General features: G+C 44.5%; 34 non-coding genes and 1 pseudogene across 34 annotated transcripts; all 35 read right to left on the reverse strand.

Moving 5' to 3' along the window:
• Positions 1–292: 292 nt before the first annotated feature.
• On the reverse strand, positions 293–411 carry LOC134111764 (5S ribosomal RNA). The gene has a single exon (XR_009945108.1). It is a non-coding gene; the product is annotated as a 5S ribosomal RNA (ribosomal RNA).
• A 396-nt stretch (positions 412–807) lies between these two features.
• Positions 808–926, reverse strand: LOC134111742 (5S ribosomal RNA). The gene has a single exon (XR_009945086.1). It is a non-coding gene; the product is annotated as a 5S ribosomal RNA (ribosomal RNA).
• Positions 927–1,265: 339 nt separating this feature from the next.
• LOC134111766 (5S ribosomal RNA) lies at positions 1,266–1,384 on the reverse strand. Its single transcript, XR_009945110.1, has one exon. It is a non-coding gene; the product is annotated as a 5S ribosomal RNA (ribosomal RNA).
• Positions 1,385–1,780: 396 nt separating this feature from the next.
• On the reverse strand, positions 1,781–1,899 carry LOC134111754 (5S ribosomal RNA). Its single transcript, XR_009945098.1, has one exon. It is a non-coding gene; the product is annotated as a 5S ribosomal RNA (ribosomal RNA).
• Positions 1,900–2,238: 339 nt separating this feature from the next.
• LOC134111767 (5S ribosomal RNA) lies at positions 2,239–2,357 on the reverse strand. Its single transcript, XR_009945111.1, has one exon. It is a non-coding gene; the product is annotated as a 5S ribosomal RNA (ribosomal RNA).
• Positions 2,358–2,753: 396 nt separating this feature from the next.
• On the reverse strand, positions 2,754–2,872 carry LOC134111768 (5S ribosomal RNA). The gene has a single exon (XR_009945112.1). It is a non-coding gene; the product is annotated as a 5S ribosomal RNA (ribosomal RNA).
• A 339-nt stretch (positions 2,873–3,211) lies between these two features.
• Positions 3,212–3,330, reverse strand: LOC134111769 (5S ribosomal RNA). The gene has a single exon (XR_009945113.1). It is a non-coding gene; the product is annotated as a 5S ribosomal RNA (ribosomal RNA).
• A 397-nt stretch (positions 3,331–3,727) lies between these two features.
• On the reverse strand, positions 3,728–3,846 carry LOC134111770 (5S ribosomal RNA). The gene has a single exon (XR_009945114.1). It is a non-coding gene; the product is annotated as a 5S ribosomal RNA (ribosomal RNA).
• A 339-nt stretch (positions 3,847–4,185) lies between these two features.
• LOC134111771 (5S ribosomal RNA) lies at positions 4,186–4,304 on the reverse strand. The gene has a single exon (XR_009945115.1). It is a non-coding gene; the product is annotated as a 5S ribosomal RNA (ribosomal RNA).
• Positions 4,305–4,698: 394 nt separating this feature from the next.
• LOC134111772 (5S ribosomal RNA) lies at positions 4,699–4,817 on the reverse strand. Its single transcript, XR_009945116.1, has one exon. It is a non-coding gene; the product is annotated as a 5S ribosomal RNA (ribosomal RNA).
• Positions 4,818–5,156: 339 nt separating this feature from the next.
• On the reverse strand, positions 5,157–5,275 carry LOC134111863 (5S ribosomal RNA). The gene has a single exon (XR_009945204.1). It is a non-coding gene; the product is annotated as a 5S ribosomal RNA (ribosomal RNA).
• A 396-nt stretch (positions 5,276–5,671) lies between these two features.
• Positions 5,672–5,790, reverse strand: LOC134111148 (5S ribosomal RNA). The gene has a single exon (XR_009944531.1). It is a non-coding gene; the product is annotated as a 5S ribosomal RNA (ribosomal RNA).
• A 339-nt stretch (positions 5,791–6,129) lies between these two features.
• Positions 6,130–6,248, reverse strand: LOC134111773 (5S ribosomal RNA). Its single transcript, XR_009945117.1, has one exon. It is a non-coding gene; the product is annotated as a 5S ribosomal RNA (ribosomal RNA).
• A 396-nt stretch (positions 6,249–6,644) lies between these two features.
• Positions 6,645–6,763, reverse strand: LOC134111774 (5S ribosomal RNA). The gene has a single exon (XR_009945118.1). It is a non-coding gene; the product is annotated as a 5S ribosomal RNA (ribosomal RNA).
• A 339-nt stretch (positions 6,764–7,102) lies between these two features.
• LOC134111775 (5S ribosomal RNA) lies at positions 7,103–7,221 on the reverse strand. Its single transcript, XR_009945119.1, has one exon. It is a non-coding gene; the product is annotated as a 5S ribosomal RNA (ribosomal RNA).
• A 394-nt stretch (positions 7,222–7,615) lies between these two features.
• Positions 7,616–7,734, reverse strand: LOC134111777 (5S ribosomal RNA). Its single transcript, XR_009945121.1, has one exon. It is a non-coding gene; the product is annotated as a 5S ribosomal RNA (ribosomal RNA).
• Positions 7,735–8,073: 339 nt separating this feature from the next.
• Positions 8,074–8,192, reverse strand: LOC134111778 (5S ribosomal RNA). Its single transcript, XR_009945122.1, has one exon. It is a non-coding gene; the product is annotated as a 5S ribosomal RNA (ribosomal RNA).
• Positions 8,193–8,588: 396 nt separating this feature from the next.
• LOC134111779 (5S ribosomal RNA) lies at positions 8,589–8,707 on the reverse strand. Its single transcript, XR_009945123.1, has one exon. It is a non-coding gene; the product is annotated as a 5S ribosomal RNA (ribosomal RNA).
• A 339-nt stretch (positions 8,708–9,046) lies between these two features.
• On the reverse strand, positions 9,047–9,165 carry LOC134111780 (5S ribosomal RNA). Its single transcript, XR_009945124.1, has one exon. It is a non-coding gene; the product is annotated as a 5S ribosomal RNA (ribosomal RNA).
• Positions 9,166–9,559: 394 nt separating this feature from the next.
• On the reverse strand, positions 9,560–9,678 carry LOC134111781 (5S ribosomal RNA). The gene has a single exon (XR_009945125.1). It is a non-coding gene; the product is annotated as a 5S ribosomal RNA (ribosomal RNA).
• A 339-nt stretch (positions 9,679–10,017) lies between these two features.
• Positions 10,018–10,136, reverse strand: LOC134111782 (5S ribosomal RNA). Its single transcript, XR_009945126.1, has one exon. It is a non-coding gene; the product is annotated as a 5S ribosomal RNA (ribosomal RNA).
• Positions 10,137–10,475: 339 nt separating this feature from the next.
• On the reverse strand, positions 10,476–10,594 carry LOC134111783 (5S ribosomal RNA). The gene has a single exon (XR_009945127.1). It is a non-coding gene; the product is annotated as a 5S ribosomal RNA (ribosomal RNA).
• Positions 10,595–10,933: 339 nt separating this feature from the next.
• Positions 10,934–11,052, reverse strand: LOC134111784 (5S ribosomal RNA). The gene has a single exon (XR_009945128.1). It is a non-coding gene; the product is annotated as a 5S ribosomal RNA (ribosomal RNA).
• Positions 11,053–11,446: 394 nt separating this feature from the next.
• LOC134111785 (5S ribosomal RNA) lies at positions 11,447–11,565 on the reverse strand. The gene has a single exon (XR_009945129.1). It is a non-coding gene; the product is annotated as a 5S ribosomal RNA (ribosomal RNA).
• Positions 11,566–11,904: 339 nt separating this feature from the next.
• On the reverse strand, positions 11,905–12,023 carry LOC134111786 (5S ribosomal RNA). The gene has a single exon (XR_009945130.1). It is a non-coding gene; the product is annotated as a 5S ribosomal RNA (ribosomal RNA).
• Positions 12,024–12,418: 395 nt separating this feature from the next.
• LOC134111788 (5S ribosomal RNA) lies at positions 12,419–12,537 on the reverse strand. The gene has a single exon (XR_009945132.1). It is a non-coding gene; the product is annotated as a 5S ribosomal RNA (ribosomal RNA).
• A 339-nt stretch (positions 12,538–12,876) lies between these two features.
• On the reverse strand, positions 12,877–12,995 carry LOC134111789 (5S ribosomal RNA). Its single transcript, XR_009945133.1, has one exon. It is a non-coding gene; the product is annotated as a 5S ribosomal RNA (ribosomal RNA).
• Positions 12,996–13,334: 339 nt separating this feature from the next.
• LOC134111790 (5S ribosomal RNA) lies at positions 13,335–13,453 on the reverse strand. The gene has a single exon (XR_009945134.1). It is a non-coding gene; the product is annotated as a 5S ribosomal RNA (ribosomal RNA).
• A 394-nt stretch (positions 13,454–13,847) lies between these two features.
• Positions 13,848–13,966, reverse strand: LOC134111202 (5S ribosomal RNA). The gene has a single exon (XR_009944584.1). It is a non-coding gene; the product is annotated as a 5S ribosomal RNA (ribosomal RNA).
• A 339-nt stretch (positions 13,967–14,305) lies between these two features.
• Positions 14,306–14,424, reverse strand: LOC134111791 (5S ribosomal RNA). Its single transcript, XR_009945135.1, has one exon. It is a non-coding gene; the product is annotated as a 5S ribosomal RNA (ribosomal RNA).
• Positions 14,425–14,820: 396 nt separating this feature from the next.
• Positions 14,821–14,939, reverse strand: LOC134111765 (5S ribosomal RNA). Its single transcript, XR_009945109.1, has one exon. It is a non-coding gene; the product is annotated as a 5S ribosomal RNA (ribosomal RNA).
• Positions 14,940–15,278: 339 nt separating this feature from the next.
• LOC134111792 (5S ribosomal RNA) lies at positions 15,279–15,397 on the reverse strand. The gene has a single exon (XR_009945136.1). It is a non-coding gene; the product is annotated as a 5S ribosomal RNA (ribosomal RNA).
• Positions 15,398–15,795: 398 nt separating this feature from the next.
• Positions 15,796–15,914, reverse strand: LOC134111476 (5S ribosomal RNA; annotated as a pseudogene).
• A 394-nt stretch (positions 15,915–16,308) lies between these two features.
• Positions 16,309–16,427, reverse strand: LOC134111794 (5S ribosomal RNA). Its single transcript, XR_009945137.1, has one exon. It is a non-coding gene; the product is annotated as a 5S ribosomal RNA (ribosomal RNA).
• A 339-nt stretch (positions 16,428–16,766) lies between these two features.
• On the reverse strand, positions 16,767–16,885 carry LOC134111620 (5S ribosomal RNA). Its single transcript, XR_009944964.1, has one exon. It is a non-coding gene; the product is annotated as a 5S ribosomal RNA (ribosomal RNA).
• Between the last annotated feature and the right edge of the window lie 180 nt (positions 16,886–17,065).

Genomic DNA, 17,065 nt, shown 5'->3' on the forward strand with positions numbered 1-17,065 from the left:
GTCACGCCTGCCGTTGGCATCTTTGTGTGGGTTAAATAAGGGTATGCAAAGAAGGCTGTGACATCCTATGGCGAAAATTGGATGGACTAGAGAAGACCCGCCCAGGAGTCCCAGCCAATCGGTGGATGGCCATTGCAGTCCCCGCCACCTCAAATGGCCTGACGATGGTATGGACGTAAGCCACCTTTCATCTTCTTCCTATTGCATCTCTTCTACAATGTGATCAACTTTTTACAATTGTGTAGGTGTACAAGCTACGGCGCTGGGCGGCTTTCAGAGAGAGAAGTGAAAAAGCTTACGGCACCTGGGATTCCCAGGCGGTCTTCCATCCAGGTACTAACCAGGCCCTGCTCTGCTTAGCTTCCGAGATCAGACGAGATCGGGCGGAACCAGAGAGGTATGGCCGTAAGCTGCTTTTCATCTTTTTCCTAATCCTTTAAAACGTGTCAAAGATAATCAGAAGTTTCTTTTTCTAAAATTGAAGCAGTTCTTAGCATTGGCAAGAGAGGTTCCTAAAACCTAAAGGGAACTTTACTTTTCTTCTTTGGTAAATCTAACATGTTTGGTTAGCACCTGTATTTCAACGGCTAAATTACAAACAAAAGTATGCCAATTGTTAAATGTTGATCAACACTAATTTAGCAACCATGAAACGGAATCATGTTTGATAATATTGTCTAAATGCCTTTCATATGCAACGTTAAAACAACACTAAACATGCATCTCTTCAACAATGTGATATACTTTTTGTAATTTGTAGGTGTACAATCTGCGGCGCTCGGCGGCTTTCGGTGAGAGAAGTGAAAAAGCTTACGGCACCTGGGATTCCCAGGCGGTCTTCCATCCAGGTACTAACCAGGCCCAGCTCTGCTTAGCTTCCGAGATCAGACGAGATCGGGCGGAACCAGAGAGGTATGGCCGTAAGCTGCTTTTTATCTTTTTCCTAATCCTTTATAATGCGTCAAAAAATTATGTCACGCCTGCCGTTGGCATCTTTGTGTGGGTTAAATAAGGGTATGCAAAGAAGGCTGTGACATCCTATGGCGAAAATTGGATGGACTAGAGAAGACCCGCCCAGGAGTCCCAGCCAATCGGTGGATGGCCATTGCAGTCCCCGCCACCTCAAATGGCCTGACGATGGTATGGACGTAAGCCACCTTTCATCTTCTTCCTATTGCATCTCTTCTACAATGTGATCAACTTTTTACAATTGTGTAGGTGTACAAGCTACGGCGCTGGGCGGCTTTCAGAGAGAGAAGTGAAAAAGCTTACGGCACCTGGGATTCCCAGGCGGTCTTCCATCCAGGTACTAACCAGGCCCTGCTCTGCTTAGCTTCCGAGATCAGACGAGATCGGGCGGAACCAGAGAGGTATGGCCGTAAGCTGCTTTTCATCTTTTTCCTAATCCTTTAAAACGTGTCAAAGATAATCAGAAGTTTCTTTTTCTAAAATTGAAGCAGTTCTTAGCATTGGCAAGAGAGGTTCCTAAAACCTAAAGGGAACTTTACTTTTCTTCTTTGGTAAATCTAACATGTTTGGTTAGCACCTGTATTTCAACGGCTAAATTACAAACAAAAGTATGCCAATTGTTAAATGTTGATCAACACTAATTTAGCAACCATGAAACGGAATCATGTTTGATAATATTGTCTAAATGCCTTTCATATGCAACGTTAAAACAACACTAAACATGCATCTCTTCAACAATGTGATATACTTTTTGTAATTTGTAGGTGTACAATCTGCGGCGCTCGGCGGCTTTCGGTGAGAGAAGTGAAAAAGCTTACGGCACCTGGGATTCCCAGGCGGTCTTCCATCCAGGTACTAACCAGGCCCAGCTCTGCTTAGCTTCCGAGATCAGACGAGATCGGGCGGAACCAGAGAGGTATGGCCGTAAGCTGCTTTTTATCTTTTTCCTAATCCTTTATAATGCGTCAAAAAATTATGTCACGCCTGCCGTTGGCATCTTTGTGTGGGTTAAATAAGGGTATGCAAAGAAGGCTGTGACATCCTATGGCGAAAATTGGATGGACTAGAGAAGACCCGCCCAGGAGTCCCAGCCAATCGGTGGATGGCCATTGCAGTCCCCGCCACCTCAAATGGCCTGACGATGGTATGGACGTAAGCCACCTTTCATCTTCTTCCTATTGCATCTCTTCTACAATGTGAAATACTTTTTACAATTGTGAAGGTGTACAATCTGCGGCGGTGGGCGGCTTTCGGAGAGAGAAGTGAAAAAGCTTACGGCACCTGGGATTCCCAGGCGGTCTTCCATCCAGGTACTAACCAGGCCCTGCTCTGCTTAGCTTCCGAGATCAGACGAGATCGGGCGGAACCAGAGAGGTATGGCCGTAAGCTGCTTTTTATCTTTTTCCTAATCCTTTATAATGCGTCAAAGATAATCAGAAGAGTTTCTTTTTCTAAAATTGAAGCAGTTCTTAGGATTGGCAAGAGAGGTTTCTAAAACCTGAAGGTAACTTTACTTTTCTTCACTGGCAATTCTAACATGTTGGGTTAGCACCTGTATTTCAACGGCTAAATTACAAACAAAAGTATGCCAATTGTTAAATGTTGATCAACACTAATTTAGCAACCATGAAACGGAATCATTTTGGATAATATTGTCTAATTCCCTTTCATATCCAACGTTAAAACAACACTAAACATGCATCTCTTCAACAATGTGATATACTTTTTGTAATTTGTAGGTGTACAATCTGCGGCGCTCTGCAGCTTTCAGAGAGAAGTGAAAAAGCTTACGGCACCTGGGATTCCCAGGCGGTCTTCCATCCAGGTACTAACCAGGCCCTGCTCTGCTTAGCTTCCGAGATCAGACGAGATCGGGCGGAACCAGAGAGGTATGGCCGTAAGCTGCTTTTTATCTTTTTCCTAATCCTTTATAATGCGTCAAAAAATTATGTCACGCCTGCCGTTGGCATCTTTGTGTGGGTTAAATAAGGGTATGCAAAGAAGGCTGTGACATCCTATGGCGAAAATTGGATGGACTAGAGAAGACCCGCCCAGGAGTCCCAGCCAATCGGTGGATGGCCATTGCAGTCCCCGCCACCTCAAATGGCCTGACGATGGTATGGACTTAAGCCACCTTTCATCTTCTTCCTATTGCATCTCTTCTACAATGTGATCAACTTTTTACAATTGTGTAGGTGTACAAGCTACGGCGCTGGGCGGCTTTCAGAGAGAGAAGTGAAAAAGCTTACGGCACCTGGGATTCCCAGGCGGTCTTCCATCCAGGTACTAACCAGGCCCTGCTCTGCTTAGCTTCCGAGATCAGACGAGATCGGGCGGAACCAGAGAGGTATGGCCGTAAGCTGCTTTTCATCTTTTTCCTAATCCTTTAAAACGTGTCAAAGATAATCAGAAGTTTCTTTTTCTAAAATTGAAGCAGTTCTTAGCATTGGCAAGAGAGGTTCCTAAAACCTAAAGGGAACTTTACTTTTCTTCACTGGTAAATCTAACATGTTTGGTTAGCACCTGTATTTCAACGGCTAAATTACAAACAATAGTATGCCAATCGTAAAATGTTGATCAACACTAATTTAGCAATCATGAAACGGAATCATTTTGGATAATATTGTCTAATTTCCTTTCATATGCAACGTTAAAACAACACTAAACATGCATCTCTTCAACAATGTGATAAACTTTTTACAATTGTGTAGGTGTACAAGCTACGGCGCTGGGCGGCTTTCAGAGAGAGAAGTGAAAAAGCTTACGGCACCTGGGATTCCCAGGCGGTCTTCCATCCAGGTACTAACCAGGCCCTGCTCTGCTTAGCTTCCGAGATCAGACGAGATCGGGCGGAACCAGAGAGGTATGGCCGTAAGCTGCTTTTTATCTTTTTCCTAATCCTTTATAATGCGTCAAAAAATTATGTCACGCCTGCCGTTGGCATCTTTGTGTGGGTTAAATAAGGGTATGCAAAGAAGGCTGTGACATCCTATGGCGAAAATTGGATGGACTAGAGAAGACCCGCCCAGGAGTCCCAGCCAATCGGTGGATGGCCATTGCAGTCCCCGCCACCTCAAATGGCCTGACGATGGTATGGACGTAAGCCACCTTTCATCTTCTTCCTATTGCATCTCTTCTACAATGTGATCAACTTTTTACAATTGTGTAGGTGTACAAGCTACGTCGCTGGGCGGCTTTCAGAGAGAGAAGTGAAAAAGCTTACGGCACCTGGGATTCCCAGGCGGTCTTCCATCCAGGTACTAACCAGGCCCTGCTCTGCTTAGCTTCCGAGATCAGACGAGATCGGGCGGAACCAGAGAGGTATGGCCGTAAGCTGCTTTTCAACTTTTTCCTAATCCTTTAAAACGTGTCAAAGATAATCAGAAGTTTCTTTTTCTAAAATTGAAGCAGTTCTTAGCATTGGCAAGAGAGGTTCCTAAAACCTAAAGGGAACTTTACTTTTCTTCACTGGTAAATCTAACATGTTTGGTTAGCACCTGTATTTCAACGGCTAAATTACAAACAAAAGTATGCCAATTGTTAAATGTTGATCAACACTAATTTAGCAATCATGAAACGGAATCATTTTGGATAATATTGTCTAATTTCCTTTCATATGCAACGTTAAAACAACACTAAACATGCATCTCTTCAACAATGTGATATACTTTTTGTAATTTGTAGGTGTACAATCTGCGGCGCTCTGCAGCTTTCAGAGAGAAGTGAAAAAGCTTACGGCACCTGGGATTCCCAGGCGGTCTTCCATCCAGGTACTAACCAGGCCCTGCTCTGCTTAGCTTCCGAGATCAGACGAGATCGGGCGGAACCAGAGAGGTATGGCCGTAAGCTGCTTTTTATCTTTTTCCTAATCCTTTATAATGCGTCAAAAAATTATGTCACGCCTGCCGTTGGCATCTTTGTGTGGGTTAAATAAGGGTATGCAAAGAAGGCTGTGACATCCTATGGCGAAAATTGGATGGACTAGAGAAGACCCGCCCAGGAGTCCCAGCCAATCGGTGGATGGCCATTGCAGTCCCCGCCACCTCAAATGGCCTGACGATGGTATGGACGTAAGCCACCTTTCATCTTCTTCCTATTGCATCTCTTCTACAATGTGATCAACTTTTTACAATTGTGTAGGTGTACAAGCTACGGCGCTGGGCGGCTTTCAGAGAGAGAAGTGAAAAAGCTTACGGCACCTGGGATTCCCAGGCGGTCTTCCATCCAGGTACTAACCAGGCCCTGCTCTGCTTAGCTTCCGAGATCAGACGAGATCGGGTGGAACCAGAGAGGTATGGCCGTAAGCTGCTTTTCATCTTTTTCCTAATCCTTTAAAACGTGTCAAAGATAATCAGAAGTTTCTTTTTCTAAAATTGAAGCAGTTCTTAGCATTGGCAAGAGAGGTTCCTAAAACCTAAAGGGAACTTTACTTTTCTTCTTTGGTAAATCTAACATGTTTGGTTAGCACCTGTATTTCAACGGCTAAATTACAAACAAAAGTATGCCAATTGTTAAATGTTGATCAACACTAATTTAGCAACCATGAAACGGAATCATGTTTGATAATATTGTCTAAATGCCTTTCATATGCAACGTTAAAACAACACTAAACATGCATCTCTTCAACAATGTGATATACTTTTTGTAATTTGTAGGTGTACAATCTGCGGCGCTCGGCGGCTTTCGGTGAGAGAAGTGAAAAAGATTACGGCACCTGGGATTCCCAGGCGGTCTTCCATCCAGGTACTAACCAGGCCCAGCTCTGCTTAGCTTCCGAGATCAGACGAGATCGGGCGGAACCAGAGAGGTATGGCCGTAAGCTGCTTTTTATCTTTTTCCTAATCCTTTATAATGCGTCAAAAAATTATGTCACGCCTGCCGTTGGCATCTTTGTGTGGGTTAAATAAGGGTATGCAAAGAAGGCTGTGACATCCTATGGCGAAAATTGGATGGACTAGAGAAGACCCGCCCAGGAGTCCCAGCCAATCGGTGGATGGCCATTGCAGTCCCCGCCACCTCAAATGGCCTGACGATGGTATGGACGTAAGCCACCTTTCATCTTCTTCCTATTGCATCTCTTCTACAATGTGAAATACTTTTTACAATTGTGAAGGTGTACAATCTGCGGCGGTGGGCGGCTTTCGGAGAGAGAAGTGAAAAAGCTTACGGCACCTGGGATTCCCAGGCGGTCTTCCATCCAGGTACTAACCAGGCCCTGCTCTGCTTAGCTTCCGAGATCAGACGAGATCGGGCGGAACCAGAGAGGTATGGCCGTAAGCTGCTTTTTATCTTTTTCCTAATCCTTTATAATGCGTCAAAGATAATCAGAAGAGTTTCTTTTTCTAAAATTGAAGCAGTTCTTAGGATTGGCAAGAGAGGTTTCTAAAACCTGAAGGTAACTTTACTTTTCTTCACTGGCAATTCTAACATGTTGGGTTAGCACCTGTATTTCAACGGCTAAATTACAAACAAAAGTATGCCAATTGTTAAATGTTGATCAACACTAATTTAGCAACCATGAAACGGAATCATTTTGGATAATATTGTCTAATTCCCTTTCATATCCAACGTTAAAACAACACTAAACATGCATCTCTTCAACAATGTGATATACTTTTTGTAATTTGTAGGTGTACAATCTGCGGCGCTCTGCAGCTTTCAGAGAGAAGTGAAAAAGCTTACGGCACCTGGGATTCCCAGGCGGTCTTCCATCCAGGTACTAACCAGGCCCTGCTCTGCTTAGCTTCCGAGATCAGACGAGATCGGGCGGAACCAGAGAGGTATGGCCGTAAGCTGCTTTTTATCTTTTTCCTAATCCTTTATAATGCGTCAAAAAATTATGTCACGCCTGCCGTTGGCATCTTTGTGTGGGTTAAATAAGGGTATGCAAAGAAGGCTGTGACATCCTATGGCGAAAATTGGATGGACTAGAGAAGACCCGCCCAGGAGTCCCAGCCAATCGGTGGATGGCCATTGCAGTCCCCGCCACCTCAAATGGCCTGACGATGGTATGGACGTAAGCCACCTTTCATCTTCTTCCTATTGCATCTCTTCTACAATGTGATCAACTTTTTACAATTGTGTAGGTGTACAAGCTACGGCGCTGGGCGGCTTTCAGAGAGAGAAGTGAAAAAGCTTACGGCACCTGGGATTCCCAGGCGGTCTTCCATCCAGGTACTAACCAGGCCCTGCTCTGCTTAGCTTCCGAGATCAGACGAGATCGGGCGGAACCAGAGAGGTATGGCCGTAAGCTGCTTTTCATCTTTTTCCTAATCCTTTAAAACGTGTCAAAGATAATCAGAAGTTTCTTTTTCTAAAATTGAAGCAGTTCTTAGCATTGGCAAGAGAGGTTCCTAAAACCTAAAGGGAACTTTACTTTTCTTCACTGGTAAATCTAACATGTTTGGTTAGCAACTGTATTTCAACGGCTAAATTACAAACAAAAGTATGCCAATTGTTAAATGTTGATCAACACTAATTTAGCAACCATGAAACGGAATCATGTTTGATAATATTGTCTAAATGCCTTTCATATCCAACGTTAAAACAACAATAAACATGCATCTCTTCAACAATGTGATATACTTTTTGTAATTTGTAGGTGTACAATCTGCGGCGCTCTGCAGCTTTCAGAGAGAAGTGAAAAAGCTTACGGCACCTGGGATTCCCAGGCGGTCTTCCATCCAGGTACTAACCAGGCCCTGCTCTGCTTAGCTTCCGAGATCAGACGAGATCGGGCGGAACCAGAGAGGTATGGCCGTAAGCGGCTTTTTATCTTTTTCCTAATCCTTTATAATGCGTCAAAAAATTATGTCACGCCTGCCGTTGGCATCTTTGTGTGGGTTAAATAAGGGTATGCAAAGAAGGCTGTGACATCCTATGGCGAAAATTGGATGGACTAGAGAAGACCCGCCCAGGAGTCCCAGCCAATCGGTGGATGGCCATTGCAGTCCCCGCCACCTCAAATGGCCTGACGATGGTATGGACGTAAGCCACCTTTCATCTTCTTCCTATTGCATCTCTTCTACAATGTGAAATACTTTTTACAATTGTGAAGGTGTACAATCTGCGGCGGTGGGCGGCTTTCGGAGAGAGAAGTGAAAAAGCTTACGGCACCTGGGATTCCCAGGCGGTCTTCCATCCAGGTACTAACCAGGCCCTGCTCTGCTTAGCTTCCGAGATCAGACGAGATCGGGCGGAACCAGAGAGGTATGGCCGTAAGCTGCTTTTTATCTTTTTCCTAATCCTTTATAATGCGTCAAAGATAATCAGAAGAGTTTCTTTTTCTAAAATTGAAGCAGTTCTTAGGATTGGCAAGAGAGGTTTCTAAAACCTGAAGGTAACTTTACTTTTCTTCACTGGCAATTCTAACATGTTGGGTTAGCACCTGTATTTCAACGGCTAAATTACAAACAAAAGTATGCCAATTGTTAAATGTTGATCAACACTAATTTAGCAACCATGAAACGGAATCATTTTGGATAATATTGTCTAATTCCCTTTCATATCCAACGTTAAAACAACACTAAACATGCATCTCTTCAACAATGTGATATACTTTTTGTAATTTGTAGGTGTACAATCTGCGGCGCTCTGCAGCTTTCAGAGAGAAGTGAAAAAGCTTACGGCACCTGGGATTCCCAGGCGGTCTTCCATCCAGGTACTAACCAGGCCCTGCTCTGCTTAGCTTCCGAGATCAGACGAGATCGGGCGGAACCAGAGAGGTATGGCCGTAAGCTGCTTTTTATCTTTTTCCTAATCCTTTATAATGCGTCAAAAAATTATGTCACGCCTGCCGTTGGCATCTTTGTGTGGGTTAAATAAGGGTATGCAAAGAAGGCTGTGACATCCTATGGCGAAAATTGGATGGACTAGAGAAGACCCGCCCAGGAGTCCCAGCCAATCGGTGGATGGCCATTGCAGTCCCCGCCACCTCAAATGGCCTGACGATGGTATGGACGTAAGCCACCTTTCATCTTCTTCCTATTGCATCTCTTCTACAATGTGATCAACTTTTTACAATTGTGTAGGTGTACAAGCTACGGCGCTGGGCGGCTTTCAGAGAGAGAAGTGAAAAAGCTTACGGCACCTGGGATTCCCAGGCGGTCTTCCATCCAGGTACTAACCAGGCCCTGCTCTGCTTAGCTTCCGAGATCAGACGAGATCGGGCGGAACCAGAGAGGTATGGCCGTAAGCTGCTTTTCATCTTTTTCCTAATCCTTTAAAACGTGTCAAAGATAATCAGAAGTTTCTTTTTCTAAAATTGAAGCAGTTCTTAGCATTGGCAAGAGAGGTTCCTAAAACCTAAAGGGAACTTTACTTTTCTTCACTGGTAAATCTAACATGTTTGGTTAGCAACTGTATTTCAACGGCTAAATTACAAACAAAAGTATGCCAATTGTTAAATGTTGATCAACACTAATTTAGCAACCATGAAACGGAATCATGTTTGATAATATTGTCTAAATGCCTTTCATATCCAACGTTAAAACAACAATAAACATGCATCTCTTCAACAATGTGATATACTTTTTGTAATTTGTAGGTGTACAATCTGCGGCGCTCTGCAGCTTTCAGAGAGAAGTGAAAAAGCTTACGGCACCTGGGATTCCCAGGCGGTCTTCCATCCAGGTACTAACCAGGCCCTGCTCTGCTTAGCTTCCGAGATCAGACGAGATCGGGCGGAACCAGAGAGGTATGGCCGTAAGCTGCTTTTTATCTTTTTCCTAATCCTTTATAATGCGTCAAAAAATTATGTCACGCCTGCCGTTGGCATCTTTGTGTGGGTTAAATAAGGGTATGCAAAGAAGGCTGTGACATCCTATGGCGAAAATTGGATGGACTAGAGAAGACCCGCCCAGGAGTCCCAGCCAATCGGTGGATGGCCATTGCAGTCCCCGCCACCTCAAATGGCCTGACGATGGTATGGACGTAAGCCACCTTTCATCTTCTTCCTATTGCATCTCTTCTACAATGTGATAAACTTTTTACAATTGTGTAGGTGTACAAGCTACGGCGCTGGGCGGCTTTCAGAGAGAGAAGTGAAAAAGCTTACGGCACCTGGGATTCCCAGGCGGTCTTCCATCCAGGTACTAACCAGGCCCTGCTCTGCTTAGCTTCCGAGATCAGACGAGATCGGGCGGAACCAGAGAGGTATGGCCGTAAGCTGCTTTTTATCTTTTTCCTAATCCTTTATAATGCGTCAAAAAATTATGTCACGCCTGCCGTTGGCATCTTTGTGTGGGTTAAATAAGGGTATGCAAAGAAGGCTGTGACATCCTATGGCGAAAATTGGATGGACTAGAGAAGACCCGCCCAGGAGTCCCAGCCAATCGGTGGATGGCCATTGCAGTCCCCGCCACCTCAAATGGCCTGACGATGGTATGGACGTAAGCCACCTTTCATCTTCTTCCTATTGCATCTCTTCTACAATGTGATCAACTTTTTACAATTGTGTAGGTGTACAAGCTACGGCGCTGGGCGGCTTTCAGAGAGAGAAGTGAAAAAGCTTACGGCACCTGGGATTCCCAGGCGGTCTTCCATCCAGGTACTAACCAGGCCCTGCTCTGCTTAGCTTCCGAGATCAGACGAGATCGGGCGGAACCAGAGAGGTATGGCCGTAAGCTGCTTTTTATCTTTTTCCTAATCCTTTATAATGCGTCAAAAAATTATGTCACGCCTGCCGTTGGCATCTTTGTGTGGGTTAAATAAGGGTATGCAAAGAAGGCTGTGACATCCTATGGCGAAAATTGGATGGACTAGAGAAGACCCGCCCAGGAGTCCCAGCAAATCGGTGGATGGCCATTGCAGTCCCCGCCACCTCAAATGGCCTGACGATGGTATGGACGTAAGCCACCTTTCATCTTCTTCCTATTGCATCTCTTCTACAATGTGATCAACTTTTTACAATTGTGTAGGTGTACAAGCTACGTCGCTGGGCGGCTTTCAGAGAGAGAAGTGAAAAAGCTTACGGCACCTGGGATTCCCAGGCGGTCTTCCATCCAGGTACTAACCAGGCCCTGCTCTGCTTAGCTTCCGAGATCAGACGAGATCGGGCGGAACCAGAGAGGTATGGCCGTAAGCTGCTTTTCAACTTTTTCCTAATCCTTTAAAACGTGTCAAAGATAATCAGAAGTTTCTTTTTCTAAAATTGAAGCAGTTCTTAGCATTGGCAAGAGAGGTTCCTAAAACCTAAAGGGAACTTTACTTTTCTTCACTGGTAAATCTAACATGTTTGGTTAGCACCTGTATTTCAACGGCTAAATTACAAACAAAAGTATGCCAATTGTTAAATGTTGATCAACACTAATTTAGCAATCATGAAACGGAATCATTTTGGATAATATTGTCTAATTTCCTTTCATATGCAACGTTAAAACAACACTAAACATGCATCTCTTCAACAATGTGATATACTTTTTGTAATTTGTAGGTGTACAATCTGCGGCGCTCTGCAGCTTTCAGAGAGAAGTGAAAAAGCTTACGGCACCTGGGATTCCCAGGCGGTCTTCCATCCAGGTACTAACCAGGCCCTGCTCTGCTTAGCTTCCGAGATCAGACGAGATCGGGCGGAACCAGAGAGGTATGGCCGTAAGCTGCTTTTTATCTTTTTCCTAATCCTTTATAATGCGTCAAAAAATTATGTCACGCCTGCCGTTGGCATCTTTGTGTGGGTTAAATAAGGGTATGCAAAGAAGGCTGTGACATCCTATGGCGAAAATTGGATGGACTAGAGAAGACCCGCCCAGGAGTCCCAGCCAATCGGTGGATGGCCATTGCAGTCCCCGCCACCTCAAATGGCCTGACGATGGTATGGACGTAAGCCACCTTTCATCTTCTTCCTATTGCATCTCTTCTACAATGTGATCAACTTTTTACAATTGTGTAGGTGTACAAGCTACGGCGCTGGGCGGCTTTCAGAGAGAGAAGTGAAAAAGCTTACGGCACCTGGGATTCCCAGGCGGTCTTCCATCCAGGTACTAACCAGGCCCTGCTCTGCTTAGCTTCCGAGATCAGACGAGATCGGGCGGAACCAGAGAGGTATGGCCGTAAGCTGCTTTTCATCTTTTTCCTAATCCTTTAAAACGTGTCAAAGATAATCAGAAGTTTCTTTTTCTAAAATTGAAGCAGTTCTTAGCATTGGCAAGAGAGGTTCCTAAAACCTAAAGGGAACTTTACTTTTCTTCACTGGTAAATCTAACATGTTTGGTTAGCAACTGTATTTCAACGGCTAAATTACAAACAAAAGTATGCCAATTGTTAAATGTTGATCAACACTAATTTAGCAACCATAAAAACGGAATTATGTTTGATAATATTGTCTAAATGCCTTTCATATCCAACGTTAAAACAACAATAAACATGCATCTCTTCAACAATGTGATATACTTTTTGTAATTTGTAGGTGTACAATCTGCGGCGCTCTGCAGCTTTCAGAGAGAAGTAAAAAAGCTTACGGCACCTGGGATTCCCAGGCGGTCTTCCATCCAGGTACTAACCAGGCCCTGCTCTGCTTAGCTTCCGAGATCAGACGAGATCGGGCGGAACCAGAGAGGTATGGCCGTAAGCTGCTTTTTATCTTTTTCCTAATCCTTTATAATGCGTCAAAAAATTATGTCACGCCTGCCGTTGGCATCTTTGTGTGGGTTAAATAAGGGTATGCAAAGAAGGCTGTGACATCCTATGGCGAAAATTGGATGGACTAGAGAAGACCCGCCCAGGAGTCCCAGCCAATCGGTGGATGGCCATTGCAGTCCCCGCCACCTCAAATGGCCTGATGATGGTATGGACGTAAGCCACCTTTCATCTTCTTCCTATTGCATCTCTTCTACAATGTGATCAACTTTTTACAATTGTGTAGGTGTACAAGCTACGGCGCTGGGCGGCTTTCAGAGAGAGAAGTGAAAAAGCTTACGGCACCTGGGATTCCCAGGCGGTCTTCCATCCAGGTACTAACCAGGCCCTGCTCTGCTTAGCTTCCGAGATCAGACGAGATCGGGCGGAACCAGAGAGGTATGGCCGTAAGCTGCTTTTTATCTTTTTCCTAATCCTTTATAATGCGTCAAAAAATTATGTCACGCCTGCCGTTGGCATCTTTGTGTGGGTTAAATAAGGGTATGCAAAGAAGGCTGTGACATCCTATGGCGAAAATTGGATGGACTAGAGAAGACCCGCCCAGGAGTCCCAGCCAATCGGTGGATGGCCATTGCAGTCCCCGCCACCTCAAATGGCCTGACGATGGTATGGACGTAAGCCACCTTTCATCTTCTTCCTATTGCATCTCTTCTACAATGTGATCAACTTTTTACAATTGTGTAGGTGTACAAGCTACGTCGCTGGGCGGCTTTCAGAGAGAGAAGTGAAAAAGCTTACGGCACCTGGGATTCCCAGGCGGTCTTCCATCCAGGTACTAACCAGGCCCTGCTCTGCTTAGCTTCCGAGATCAGACGAGATCGGGCGGAACCAGAGAGGTATGGCCGTAAGCTGCTTTTCAACTTTTTCCTAATCCTTTAAAACGTGTCAAAGATAATCAGAAGTTTCTTTTTCTAAAATTGAAGCAGTTCTTAGCATTGGCAAGAGAGGTTCCTAAAACCTAAAGGGAACTTTACTTTTCTTCACTGGTAAATCTAACATGTTTGGTTAGCACCTGTATTTCAACGGCTAAATTACAAACAAAAGTATGCCAATTGTTAAATGTTGATCAACACTAATTTAGCAATCATGAAACGGAATCATTTTGGATAATATTGTCTAATTTCCTTTCATATGCAACGTTAAAACAACACTAAACATGCATCTCTTCAACAATGTGATATACTTTTTGTAATTTGTAGGTGTACAATCTGCGGCGCTCTGCAGCTTTCAGAGAGAAGTGAAAAAGCTTACGGCACCTGGGATTCCCAGGCGGTCTTCCATCCAGGTACTAACCAGGCCCTGCTCTGCTTAGCTTCCGAGATCAGACAAGATCGGGCGGAACCAGAGAGGTATGGCCGTAAGCTGCTTTTTATCTTTTTCCTAATCCTTTATAATGCGTCAAAAAATTATGTCACGCCTGCCGTTGGCATCTTTGTGTGGGTTAAATAAGGGTATGCAAAGAAGGCTGTGACATCCTATGGCGAAAATTGGATGGACTAGAGAAGACCCGCCCAGGAGTCCCAGCCAATCGGTGGATGGCCATTGCAGTCCCCGCCACCTCAAATGGCCTGACGATGGTATGGACGTAAGCCACCTTTCATCTTCTTCCTATTGCATCTCTTCTACAATGTGATCAACTTTTTACAATTGTGTAGGTGTACAAGCTACGGCGCTGGGCGGCTTTCAGAGAGAGAAGTGAAAAAGCTTACGGCACCTGGGATTCCCAGGCGGTCTTCCATCCAGGTACTAACCAGGCCCTGCTCTGCTTAGCTTCCGAGATCAGACGAGATCGGGCGGAACCAGAGAGGTATGGCCGTAAGCTGCTTTTCATCTTTTTCCTAATCCTTTAAAACGTGTCAAAGATAATCAGAAGTTTCTTTTTCTAAAATTGAAGCAGTTCTTAGCATTGGCAAGAGAGGTTCCTAAAACCTAAAGGGAACTTTACTTTTCTTCTTTGGTAAATCTAACATGTTTGGTTAGCACCTGTATTTCAACGGCTAAATTACAAACAAAAGTATGCCAATTGTTAAATGTTGATCAACACTAATTTAGCAACCATGAAACGGAATCATGTTTGATAATATTGTCTAAATGCCTTTCATATGCAACGTTAAAAAAACACTAAACATGCATCTCTTCAACAATGTGATATACTTTTTGTAATTTGTAGGTGTACAATCTGCGGCGCTCGGCGGCTTTCGGTGAGAGAAGTGAAAAAGCTTACGGCACCTGGGATTCCCAGGCGGTCTTCCATCCAGGTACTAACCAGGCCCAGCTCTGCTTAGCTTCCGAGATCAGACGAGATCGGGCGGAACCAGAGAGGTATGGCCGTAAGCTGCTTTTTATCTTTTTCCTAATCCTTTATAATGCGTCAAAAAATTATGTCACGCCTGCCGTTGGCATCTTTGTGTGGGTTAAATAAGGGTATGCAAAGAAGGCTGTGACATCCTATGGCGAAAATTGGATGGACTAGAGAAGACCCGCCCAGGAGTCCCAGCCAATCGGTGGATGGCCATTGCAGTCCCCGCCACCTCAAATGGCCTGACGATGGTATGGACGTAAGCCACCTTTCATCTTCTTCCTATTGCATCTCTTCTACAATGTGAAATACTTTTTACAATTGTGAAGGTGTACAATCTGCGGCGGTGGGCGGCTTTCGGAGAGAGAAGTGAAAAAGCTTACGGCACCTGGGATTCCCAGGCGGTCTTCCATCCAGGTACTAACCAGGCCCTGCTCTGCTTAGCTTCCGAGATCAGACGAGATCGGGCGGAACCAGAGAGGTATGGCCGTAAGCTGCTTTTTATCTTTTTCCTAATCCTTTATAATGCGTCAAAGATAATCAGAAGAGTTTCTTTTTCTAAAATTGAAGCAGTTCTTAGGATTGGCAAGAGAGGTTTCTAAAACCTGAAGGTAACTTTACTTTTCTTCACTGGCAATTCTAACATGTTGGGTTAGCACCTGTATTTCAACGGCTAAATTACAAACAAAAGTATGCCAATTGTTAAATGTTGATCAACACTAATTTAGCAACCATGAAACGGAATCATTTTGGATTATATTGTCTAATTGCCTTTCATATCCAACGTTAAAACAACACTAAACATGCATCTCTTCAACAATGTGATATACTTTTTGTAATTTGTAGGTGTACAATCTGCGGCGCTCGGCGGCTTTCGGTGAGAGAAGTGAAAAAGCTTACGGCACCTGGGATTCCCAGGCGGTCTTCCATCCAGGTACTAACCAGCACCCGCTCTGCTTAGCTTCCGAGATCAGACGAGATCGGGCGGAACCAGAGAGGTATGGCTGTAAGCTGCTTTTTATCTTTTTCCTAATCCTTTAAAACGTGTCAAAGATAATCAGAAGTTTCTTTTTCTAAAATTGAAGCAGTTCTTAGCATTGGCAAGAGAGGTTCCTAAAACCTGAAGGTAACTTTACTTTTCTTCACTGGTAAATCTAACATGTTTGGTTAGCACCTGTATTTCAACGGCTAAATTACAAACAATAGTATGCCAATCGTAAAATGTTGATCAACACCAATTTAGCAATCATGAAACGGAATCATTTTGGATAATATTGTCTAATTTCCTTTCATATCCAACGTTAAAACAACACTAAACATGCATCTCTTCAACAATGTGATATACTTTTTGTAATTTGTAGGTGTACAATCTGCGGCGCTCTGCAGCTTTCAGAGAGAAGTGAAAAAGCTTACGGCACCTGGGATTCCCAGGCGGTCTTCCATCCAGGTACTAACCAGGCCCTGCTCTGCTTAGCTTCCGAGATCAGACGAGATCGGGCGGAACCAGAGAGGTATGGCCGTAAGCTGCTTTTTATCTTTTTCCTAATCCTTTATAATGCGTCAAAAAATTATGTCACGCCTGCCGTTGGCATCTTTGTGTGGGTTAAATAAGGGTATGCAAAGAAGGCTGTGACATCCTATGGCGAAAATTGGATGGACTAGAGAAGACCCGCCCAGGAGTCCCAGCCAATCGGTGGATGGCCATTGCAGTCCCCGCCACCTCAAATGGCCTGATGATGGTATGGACGTAAGCCACCTTTCATCTTCTTCCTATTGCATCTCTTCTACAATGTGATAAACTTTTTACAATTGTGTAGGTGTACAAGCTACGGCGCTGGGCGGCTTTCAGAGAGAGAAGTGAAAAAGCTTACGGCACCTGGGATTCCCAGGTGGTCTTCCATCCAGGTACTAACCAGGCCCTGCTCTGCTTAGCTTCCGAGATCAGACGAGATCGGGCGGAACCAGAGAGGTATGGCCGTAAGCTGCTTTTTATCTTTTTCCTAATCCTTTATAATGCGTCAAAAAATTATGTCACGCCTGCCGTTGGCATCTTTGTGTGGGTTAAATAAGGGTATGCAAAGAAGGCTGTGACATCCTATGGCGAAAATTGGATGGACTAGAGAAGACCCGCCCAGGAGTCCCAGCCAATCGGTGGATGGCCAT

This window comes from Pungitius pungitius, unplaced genomic scaffold (genome assembly GCF_949316345.1).
Source record: "Pungitius pungitius unplaced genomic scaffold, fPunPun2.1 scaffold_29, whole genome shotgun sequence".
Classification (NCBI taxonomy): domain Eukaryota; kingdom Metazoa; phylum Chordata; class Actinopteri; order Perciformes; family Gasterosteidae; genus Pungitius; species Pungitius pungitius.